Source organism: Elephantulus edwardii, unplaced genomic scaffold, assembly GCF_000299155.1.
Source record: "Elephantulus edwardii isolate Elephantulus edwardi_28Jun2011 unplaced genomic scaffold, EleEdw1.0 scaffold00106, whole genome shotgun sequence".
In the NCBI taxonomy this organism is placed as follows: domain Eukaryota; kingdom Metazoa; phylum Chordata; class Mammalia; order Macroscelidea; family Macroscelididae; genus Elephantulus; species Elephantulus edwardii.
Genome location: NW_006399856.1, coordinates 4,034,530 through 4,045,015, shown reverse-complemented (window position 1 = coordinate 4,045,015; position 10,486 = coordinate 4,034,530). Strand labels below are relative to the sequence as shown.

General features: G+C 39.3%; 1 pseudogene; it reads left to right on the top strand.

Moving 5' to 3' along the window:
* Positions 1–10,486, top strand: part of LOC102877282 — a 66,289-nt pseudogene that overhangs the window by 47,504 nt on the left and 8,299 nt on the right.

Genomic DNA, 10,486 nt, shown 5'->3' with positions numbered 1-10,486 from the left:
TGATTGCAAAGACCATGATCTGTATCAGGTGCACCTTGGTCTCCAGACTGAAATCTACCAGTAACACCATGCAATAGAGATAGACAGTCTCCTTTCTTGAGATTTATATGCTCTGAAAACCTACCAGAGGATCAGCCATGAGTCAATTCTGACTCAACAACAATGAGGGGAGGAGAGGGGAAAGATATGTGAGATTTTTGTTGTTAAGTGCTGTCTATTCATCTATGACTTGTAAGCACAGCAGATTGGCATTTTACCCTATTCTGTGCCATCCTTACAATCTCTGGCATACTCAAGCCATTGTTACAAGTCACTGTGTCAATCCATTTCACTGAGGTATTTCATTTTTTCTCTGACCCTCCACTTTGCCCAGCATGATGTCTTTTTCCAAGGACCATCACCTCCTGACACCATGAGAAAAAATTTCACCATCTTTACCTCTAGGGGGCACCAGGTTGCACTTCCTCCAAGACACACTGACTTATTTCATTAGTCCAATGGATATCCAGGACTCTTCTCCAACACTACAGTTCAAAGGAATCGATTTTATCTTACTCACTATCCAACTTTCAGATGCATAAGAAGCAATAGAAATGCCATGGATTCACCACAACAAGGTAAAAGTAAATAATCCAATAGAAAAATGGGCACAGGATATGAACAGACACTTCACCAAAGAAGACATTCAGATGACTAACAAGCACATGAAGAAATGTTCAAAATCCCTACCTCTAAGAGAGATGCAAGTCAAAACAACTATGAGATACCATCTCAACCCAGTCAGAATAGCAAAATTTAACAGAACAGCAAGCAACAAATGCTGGTGAGGTCATGGAGAGACTGGAAACCTTATTCATTGCCGGTGGGGGTGTAAAATGGTGCAGCCACTGTGGAAGGCGGTGTGGCGCTTTCTCAAAAAATTGCAAGTAGAAATACCATTTGACCCAGGAATTCCGCTACTGAGAATATACCCCAAAGAAGCCGTAACTTCCACCCAAGCAGATATATGCACACTCATGTTTATTGCAGCTTTGTTCACAATAGCAAAGAGTTGGAAACAACCTAAGTGCCCATTACAAATGAATGGATAGAGAAGCTGTGGTATATTCACACAATGGAATACTACACTGCATTGAAAAACAAGGAACTCATACAGTATTATTCAAAATCAGTGACCCTGAAGGACATTATGCTGGATGAAGTATCTCAGTCACAAAAGGACAAATACTGCAAGATGCCACTGTTGTAAAGCAGGACTGACCTCGGCACTGGGAGGAGACTGAGAAGGATGGGTTCAATAATGTATACTGCACTGAAACACATGAGGGAGAAAACTGCTTAAGAGGGAAAATTATTAAGGATTTTTGTCATGACAGGAGTCCAGAGCGAAGGCTTTCTAGTGGAGTGGACCTGGGGGGAGGGATTGTAGAACAATGAAAGAATTTGTATTTTACTTTTCCGAGAGGTTAGTGTACTGGGGGGGAGGGTTGGGAGGGGAGAGAAGTGCAGCAATGAATAAATGGAAATCCAAAGTCTGTAAATTTTCATTGAAATTAATAATAAATTTAAAAAAAAAAGAAATGCCATGGATCAGGCAAACTTTAGTTTTTACATATATCCTTGCTCCTTAGAACTTCGGCGAGGTCCTTAGAGCACATTTTCCCAGTGTGACCCATCTGAATTCTTTTTTATGTCCTGGCTGCTCTTCTCATGAGTGTTGATTGTGCATCCATGAAAAGTGAAATCTTTGATAGCTTTATTTTCTCCACTTATCATAATGTTACCTTTTGGTCTTATTGTGACTATTTTTATTTTCTTGATATTGGGGGCATAATACACATTGAAGGCTGTAGTCTTTGATCTTCTGAAGGAAGTTCTTCAAGTTCTCCTCACTTTCTACAAGCAAGGCTGTATCATCTGCATGATGAAGATTGGTGATGAGCCACCCTGCAATACTAATCCCACAGTCTTCTTCACAGAGTCCAGCTTCTCGAATTATTTGCTCTTCATACAGATAGAAGTGTTGTCGTTAGGTGCAGAGACACCTCATAGCAACCCTATGGACATTCGCTCTGAACCCTGCCGTATTCTGAGCCAATCTCATTGACTCCAGTAGACTTAATCCCATTTCTTCAGTCTCTGTGTCAATCCATCTCATCCTAGGTCTTCCTCGTCTCTGCTGTCCCTCCACCCTTCCAAGCATGATGTCCTTCTTCAGGAACCAATCCCTCTTGGCCATGTACCCAAAGTATGTGAGATGGAGCTTCAAAATCCTTGTCTCCAAAGAGCAGCTTGGTTTCACCCCTTCCGGGACAGACCTGTTTGTTCTTCTGAAAGTTCGTGGTATATTTAAAACTCTTCACCACAACTCAAAGACATCAATCCTTCTTCTATAATCCTTAGTTATTGTCCATCTCTCAGAATGCATAGCAAATAATCGCGAAGATGATGGCCAGTTTCAGGTGCACCTTAGCATTCAGACTGACATCATTGCTCTTCAGTAAGTACTCTAGAGAGGTCCCTGACAGCAGATGTTCCTGATTCAATCCTTCTTTTGATTTCCTGACTTCTTGTGCCAAGAGTATAGGCATGGAGAAAAGATATAAGCCTGATGCACACCTTTCCTGATATTAAACCATGCAGTGTTTCCTTGTTCTGTTTAGACAACTACTTCTTGGTTTGTGTATAGGTTTTGTGTGAGCACAATTAAGTGTTCTGGAGCAAAAAAGTATTATTTGGCCAAAATCTAGATTGATACAGGAACCCTTCAAAGAAGATGGAAGTATACATAAAGTCACTGTATTCAAAATAATTGGTTGACAATCATTTCAGGAGGTAGCATATGATCAAGAAACAATGGTAAAGAAAGAAGAAATTCAAGCTGCACTAAAGGCAATGGCAAAATAATAAGACCCCAGGAACTGATGAAATAACAATGAGCATTTTTCAACAAACAGATGCAGCCCTACTTGTACTCAGTAGCCAATGCCTAGACATTTGGAAGACAGCTACCTGGCCAACTAACTGGAAGAGATCCATTTTTGTTCTCATTCCCTAAAAAAGGGGATCAAACAGATTATGGAAATTCTCAAACAATATCATTTATATCACATGCAAGGAGTATCTTGCTGAAGATCATTTTTAAATGGCAGGAATAGGACAGAAGAGCTGCCAGAAATTCAAGTTAGAGTCAGAAGAGTCTGTGGAATGAGAGATGATGCCGTTGCTAACTAATGTCAGATGGATCTTGGCTGAAAGCAGAGAAGAAAAATGTTTACTCGTGTTTTATTGACTATGCAAAAGCGTTTAACTATGTAGAGCATAACAAGTTGTGGATAACACTGAGAAGAATGGAAATTCCAGAACACTTAATTGCACTCATGAGAAACTTTACATAGACCATGTAAGTGTAGTGAAGATTAACATCTAATTCCTGTAAAACCTGGCCTCACCAGACTTTCTAAATTCAGTTCATCTAGCAAATGCATTTCCCTGTGTGGAATATGGGACCCTGGAACTCGATAGCTGGGATTCCCTACAGTACATTGGTGAAAGGAAAAACTGTAGATTTATTACTGGATTATATTGAAATGGTCACATTGTCAGGTCATCATTTTGAACCAACATAGATTCGTACTCCTTTCTTTCTGGTGTTAAAAATCCCTTGACATGCTTTCTTCCTTCTTCTAACAGCCATTATCTGCACTATTTTAAAAAGAAGGGGGGGGGGCTGAGTAATACATTTCATGTTGTAAAAGTAGTCTTCCTATTTGCCATTTAATGATAGTGCTAGCTTTCTAATCCTTTTCACTTGGAAACATGCCTTTATTTGTAAATAGCTGTCTGGCAACATCATTTGTAAATACTCATATCTCCTTGGAACACCTATTATTTGGTGCAAGAAGTTTTTCAATTCAATTTAAAAATTCTGTTTTTAAAACATGAACCAAAGCAGAAGAAAATATGTGAGAGAGTGGGATCATATCCACTTTCTAACCAAAAGAGGAACTTAATAAATGTGAAAAGCCACCTTCATTTTAGATGAAACTGGGTAATAATGTTAAGGGGTGGGGGAAATACTATGTGATAACTCATTTTAAAATGATCTGGAGAAACAAAGAATAAGTTGACTATTCATGACTGAGCCCATGCCTAGGGCACATCAATAAGGAAGGAAAGAGCAGAAATAGACAAGATCTAGAACTTTAGGACTTTGATTATCACCAATGACTTAGCACCAGATGCAACCCTAACTTTTCACAAATGATGGGAATTTCAGTGGTGATTACTCTCCTTAGAAGCCCCAGGTACTCTCAATCCTCCAGGTGTGGACATGGAAGTGTGTGTGTTGGATGGTAATTTCTTAGTGTTGCTGCGACAGAAAAACCAGAAATGAGTAGCTTTGATAAAGAGAAGTTTGTTTTCTCATTAGGAGATAATAAGTCTCACTTCAAGGCTCTAGATCTGGAGGAATGCTCTCTCTGCTGCCCCAAGGGAAATCCTTGACTCTTTCAGCTTCCTGTCCTCGGATCTTTGGTAATCTCCAAGTGGCATTAATTTTTCTCCATTTGCACTTCCTTACTCCACTTAATTTATTCCTTTTATATCACAAAAGTGATTGGTTAAAATGTATCCTTCCTTGTAATTGTCTCATTGTTTTCACTAAGAAAATCTTATTCCCAAACAGAAATATACCTATTAGAGTTAAAATTTACAACACATCCTTTGTTGCCCAAACAGTAAGTTAACACTATATAGTTTAAAATCAGAAAATGTGTGCATCATGGTTGTGTCGTTTCTCCATGCCTATTCAAATCATTTGAGAAGTTGGACTCTGTGATAAAGAATGTGGCATCAGGAGGAGAGAAAGACTCATCAACAAAATCTGTGTTATGTAGATGACACAACTTTCCTTGCTAAAAGTAAGGAATACTTAAAGTTCTTGCTGCAAAAGACCAAACACTACAGCCTTCAATATGGATTACATCTCAACATAGACAGACAAAAAACTTCTTACCATTGCACTGAAAGGCAATTATAGTGACAAATGGAAAAAAAGAGTGAATTCTCAATTATTTAATCTTATTTGGGTTAGTGCCACAAGTCAAGAGATGAGGAGGAGGATAAATGAATTTTCCTAGCATGTTAAATATCATTTTTAATGGCTTTAATTCGCCCAGTTATCAAGTATTTATGTACACACATTTGTTATGTGCCGCTGAGTCAAGAACCAACTCATAACTAACCCTCCATAAAGTTTTCAGAGGCTGTAAATAAAACAAGGGATGATTACCCATCATTCCCCTGCTGAGCAGCTGGTGGATTTGAACTGTGTACCTTTGGATTGACATCACAACTCTTCACTGCTAGGCCACCAGAGGTCCCATATACATACTAAAAGGGTAAAATGATGGGACTATAAAGATAGGTTAATGTCTTCAAAACTATTAGCCAAAAATTCCAAACTGACATCATGCAGCATGTTTTATTTGCCTCCTTAGTATTTGTTAACATTTTATTTAAGCTGATTTAATCGTCATCTATGCTTGATATTTTCTACTTGATCTTCAAGATCCACTCTATGTTTTATCCTGCTCTATAAATGGAAAACCAACCTTGAAAACAAAATCTAATTACCTTTCTGTCCTTAACTTTCTTTTAGATTCAGTCAATAGTGGCACGTTCAGGAGATTGAAAAATGAAATGAAAAGGAGGTAGAGGCCCATCTATCCTTACTACCTGTAAACATGATGTGACTGAGGCATCTTTTGACTTTCTCTAAATTCCTATGTGGGAGAGGGAATCATCATTGTTATTACTTCTGGATTCTTATGAAGTGAAGGTCAGACATCAGTTTTTACCAGTCCAATTCAGATATTAACTGTTCCTCCCAAGGCCTCCTATACTTTACTTCTGGACTCAAAAATTCATCTCCATGTTTATCTAGAACTCATAGTCCATGCTCAGTTTATAGGGTTTATTTTCATTGTGTGCTGTTGAGTCAAAACCAACCCATAACTCCAGTAGGTGTTGGAAGCAGTAAATCCATGAAGCAACTGATGGATTCAAATCACATGCCTTTGGGATTGCAATGCTTCTTCTTACCAATAGGCTACTAGAGCTCCCTCTTTAGAGAAGTAACAGGTTACAATTCGGATTCAGTGATAATCAGGATACTGCTCTTTAATCAGGACAACTCCTTCTCTGCCATGCCACAGTTAAGTTGTTCTCTGAGCCTTGGCCTTGCTCATGCAAGAGCTACAAAGCTCATTTTAGCTCCACACATAAGTGTTCAGAGGAAAAACATTCCAATAATAAGCCTTGACCCAATGTGCTCAGCTCTAGCTCCATGGGTAAGCAAGTCTAGTTCCACTAAGAGCCTGGAGGCCTCCCACTCTGTCAGCAAACCTCCTGCCTAAAGTCACTCAGTGTCCTCACTCTATGAGTCCAGAAGCTCACAGCACCATGTGCTTCTAGTATCCTGGTTTTGCTGCTATTTCTCCGTCTCTATACTTATTGCTGTCTTGCACCATCTCCAGTGTTAAAGCTTTCCTTCTGTATCTCTTCAGTCAAGGAACTTCTCAGTACAGGGCTCTTGAGTCTAAATAGTATCCGGCATTCCTGACTCCTATTTCTTGGTGGCCATGAGGTTCCTCCTCTGCTCTGGAATTTTGTCTCTTTTAAGCCTTGCAAGACAGCAAAACTGATAAATTCCTTCAATGACATTCCATTTCTTTTTCTTGTATGAACCCATTCCCACAAGCGTTCTGCATATTTACTTTACTAGCCAGTGATCCAATCCCCTGGGCGGAACACAAGCTCCTCCTCTGCATGGTCGCACCCATAGAAGTCATATTACTGCTGCTGTAATAAAAATTTCTAAATGAATGGTTTTAATAAACAGAAATTTATGCTCTTACACACAGTTTAGGAAGCTAGAAGTCCTAATAAGGGCACCAGATCAATAGGAAGGTTCTTCTGTCTGTCAGCTCTGGGGGGTAAGATCTTCTCTCTTTTCAAACCTGTGGGCTTAATAATATTTCTTGAAACTACCTATGTGTCTTCTTGTGGTTGTTGTTGTTATAAGCCTTCAAGTCGCCTGTGACTCACAGCAACCCTATGTACAACAGCCCTAAACCTACCCTCTGTGTCTTGGTATAAATAATCTCTGCACCTAAATGGCTCACAGTGAAGGAATCTTGTAGCTAACAATGCACTTCACTCCCAGCTCTTCTATTTTGGTAATTCAGAGGCTCTTTTGATCTCTACTCACTTGTTTAATCTCTTTTATATCTCAAAAAATGATTGACTCAAGATACAATCCAATCCTGTAGGTAAGGTCCTGCCTCATTAACATAACTGCCTCCAAACCTGCCTCATTAACATAACTGCCATAACTAACATAACTAACCTTGCCTCGGTAACTACATGGAAGTTAGGATTTAGAACACACACACAATAGCTGCATCTGATTTCAAATGAAGAATAACTATATAATACTGAAAATCAAAGCCTAGTCAAGGTGATATATATTTGGGGGCACACTATTTAATTCATAACAATGACAGTTACAAGATAATAACAAGAATCACAGTCAGTAATTCACTGTACTTCCCCTCCTTCCCCACTAAACAGCTCCCTCCACCGAAGACCGTGCTCCTATCAGGCAGCACACTAACTTCCCCTGTAACCACCACCAGCCTGAGGAATGGTAATGCTGTCTGCTGTTATTAACCCTCATTCTTTGATGAGTGAGAGAAACCTTGCCCACTTCCTTTCTATAATCCCTTTATTTACCAAGTACCCCATTTAAATGTGTATTTTCTGCCAGGACACACCAATAATCCAGCTTTTTTCAGAATGGGAGATTTCCCATAAATATCAGGGTTCATTTGCTCAACTTATAAAAAATCAGAAGATGCAGTAACATGAGGTCCCACTTCCCAAGCAGCTGACATCTGCTGGTGTTGATTAAAGAGCATCTGTGCCCCTTTTAAGAGGCCATGAGATTCTGTTACCCACCAGTCCCCACCACTGCCTATTATATGACCTACTTGGTCAACTTTCAAACATTCATGTGAGCTGCTTGTTCCTTTGTGATCATTTGAGTTTATGAACTCGGGCTAAGTCTATGGCAAGAAAGATAAACACAAAACACTTATGGAGTATAGTGAGCTAATGCCAAGAAGTGATTCAGACCATAAAGACAATGGCAATTAAGTGGACAGAAAATTCGTTTCTGTGTGTGAGGTTTCATAGAGGAACTGGACTGTGATGCCTGATGTTGAAGAGTAAGACCACACTTGAAATATTATGAGTATGGGTTGGCTCAGAGGCCTATCATTATTTATACGACTGTTTGCCAGAAAAATGTATTCTAGCCTTTTTCTTTTTCTCTTCCCAGCCATCTTAGCTCTTGTTCTTAGTTGAGGGCAGTCTTCTACCTAAGGCAGGAAGACAGTGGCCACAAAGATGAAAAAAGTGGCTGGAGTTGACCTACTCTTGGTGCCAATCATGATAAAAAGTGGAAACTATAAGCTGGGATACAGACTCATGAAAGTTAAAGTGGTCATCCTCACCAACAATTGCTAGGCCTTAAAGGAAATCAGAATTAGAGCACCACGCTACATTGGCCAAAACCGGCACCCATCTTTATGCTGAAAATAATATTGAATAGACACAGCACCCAGAAAACACTTCAGAGTAGAAGACTGGCTACCACTGAAAACCAGATGACTCTCATATCATTAGAAGCTTAGCAGAGCCAGGACAAACTGGTGAAAAATAAATCATGAACTGATTTTTCTTTAATAAAGCTGGCCAGAGTTGCTTAAAAAATACACATTCTGAGATCTAAAGGACTGCTTTAAATAAAGTGGTTTGGTAGAGAGTCCAGAAATGAAATTGATGGCCTCTTGTATAATAACTGTAAGTATAAAAATAATCACTGTCATCCATCAAGTCTATTCTGACCCAAAGTGACCCTTCCAACACTGTAAATATTTATAGGAGGAAACAGATTCATCTTTTTTCTACTGAGTGGCTGGTGGACTTGTTCCATCAACTTTCAGTTAGCAGTCCAATATGTAATTCACTATACCCCCAGGGCTTTAAGACTTTATGTAAAAATTAAAGAAAAATTAGAATTAAGAGTCATAAAATACTATGATATTCAATTTCATCAACTTAATCTAGCATCTTGTTGGATGAACTAAGCAAAGTAATTAGTCAATAAAATAAATGATGTTTAATTTTAAGAGGGAGGTATCAAAATTGCCATTGATATGAGTTTATAGAATAAGGACCCAAGTAATTTAACATAACCCTATAAAGAACAAAAATTAAATTAAGAGCCAGCAGCTAAGAAAACAGAAGAAGAATTGGATTAGGAAAAAGTGCTGTCAGGGACTTCTCCAGAGTGCTGAAGTGCAAAAATGTCAGCCTAGAAACTAAGGTGCACCTGATTCAGGCTATGGTATTTACAAGTACTTGCTATACATCAGAGAGTTGGGCAATGAATAAGGATGACAGAAGGAGAATTGATGTCTTTGAGTTGTAGTGCTAGAGAAGAGTATTGACCATACTATGGTCTGTCAAAAGAATGAACAGGTCTGTCCTGAAGATGAAACCATATTGCTCTCTGGAGGAAAAGATTTTGAAGTCTCACCTACTTTGGGCATATTGCCCGGAGGGCCCAGTGCTTAGAGATGGACATCATCCTTGAAAGGATGGAGAGACAATGCAGGAGAGGAAGACCCTGAATGAGATGGCCTGACACAGTGACTGGGGTCATAAGGGCAGGTGTGTCAGAGTCAGTGAGATTGGCTCAGGATAGGATAGGTTCGGAGCCATTGTACAAGGGGTCGCTGTGGGTCTAACAACAACAAGGTGATGAGTTACAAAATTATTTCAAAATCATTATTCTTAAATTAAGTTAAAGGAAAAGTTGATATGCACAATATCATTAATTTCAATTTCAAAAGGAAGATAGCAAAGTACATAAGAGTTACGTATAACAAAGGTAAATATTACTAAATCTGTAATTATCACAATGTTGTTGTTATATGTTATCAGGTAGACCATTACGCATAGTGACCACGTGAACAACTATCTGAACCTTGCCCTATCCTGCACCATCCTCATGCCCTCTACCAAGCTCAAGGTCATTGTGGCAGTGACTGTGTCAGTCCATCTCGTTGAAGGTCTTCTTCTCTTTTATCAACCTTCTACATTTCCCAGCATGATGTCTCTCTCTAAATTCCTCCTGATAATCTGACCAAAGTGAAACTAAGTTTCACCAGACTTGCCTCTAAGAAAGCACTCTGGTTACACTTCCTTGCATTATTCACTCAATCACTTTCATCTAGTCAATTCCAACTCATAATGACCCCATCTGCAATATGCAGATGACACAACCCTGCTTGCTGAAACTGAGGAGGACCTGAAGCACTTGCTGCAGAGGGTCAAGGACTGCAGCCTCCAATAT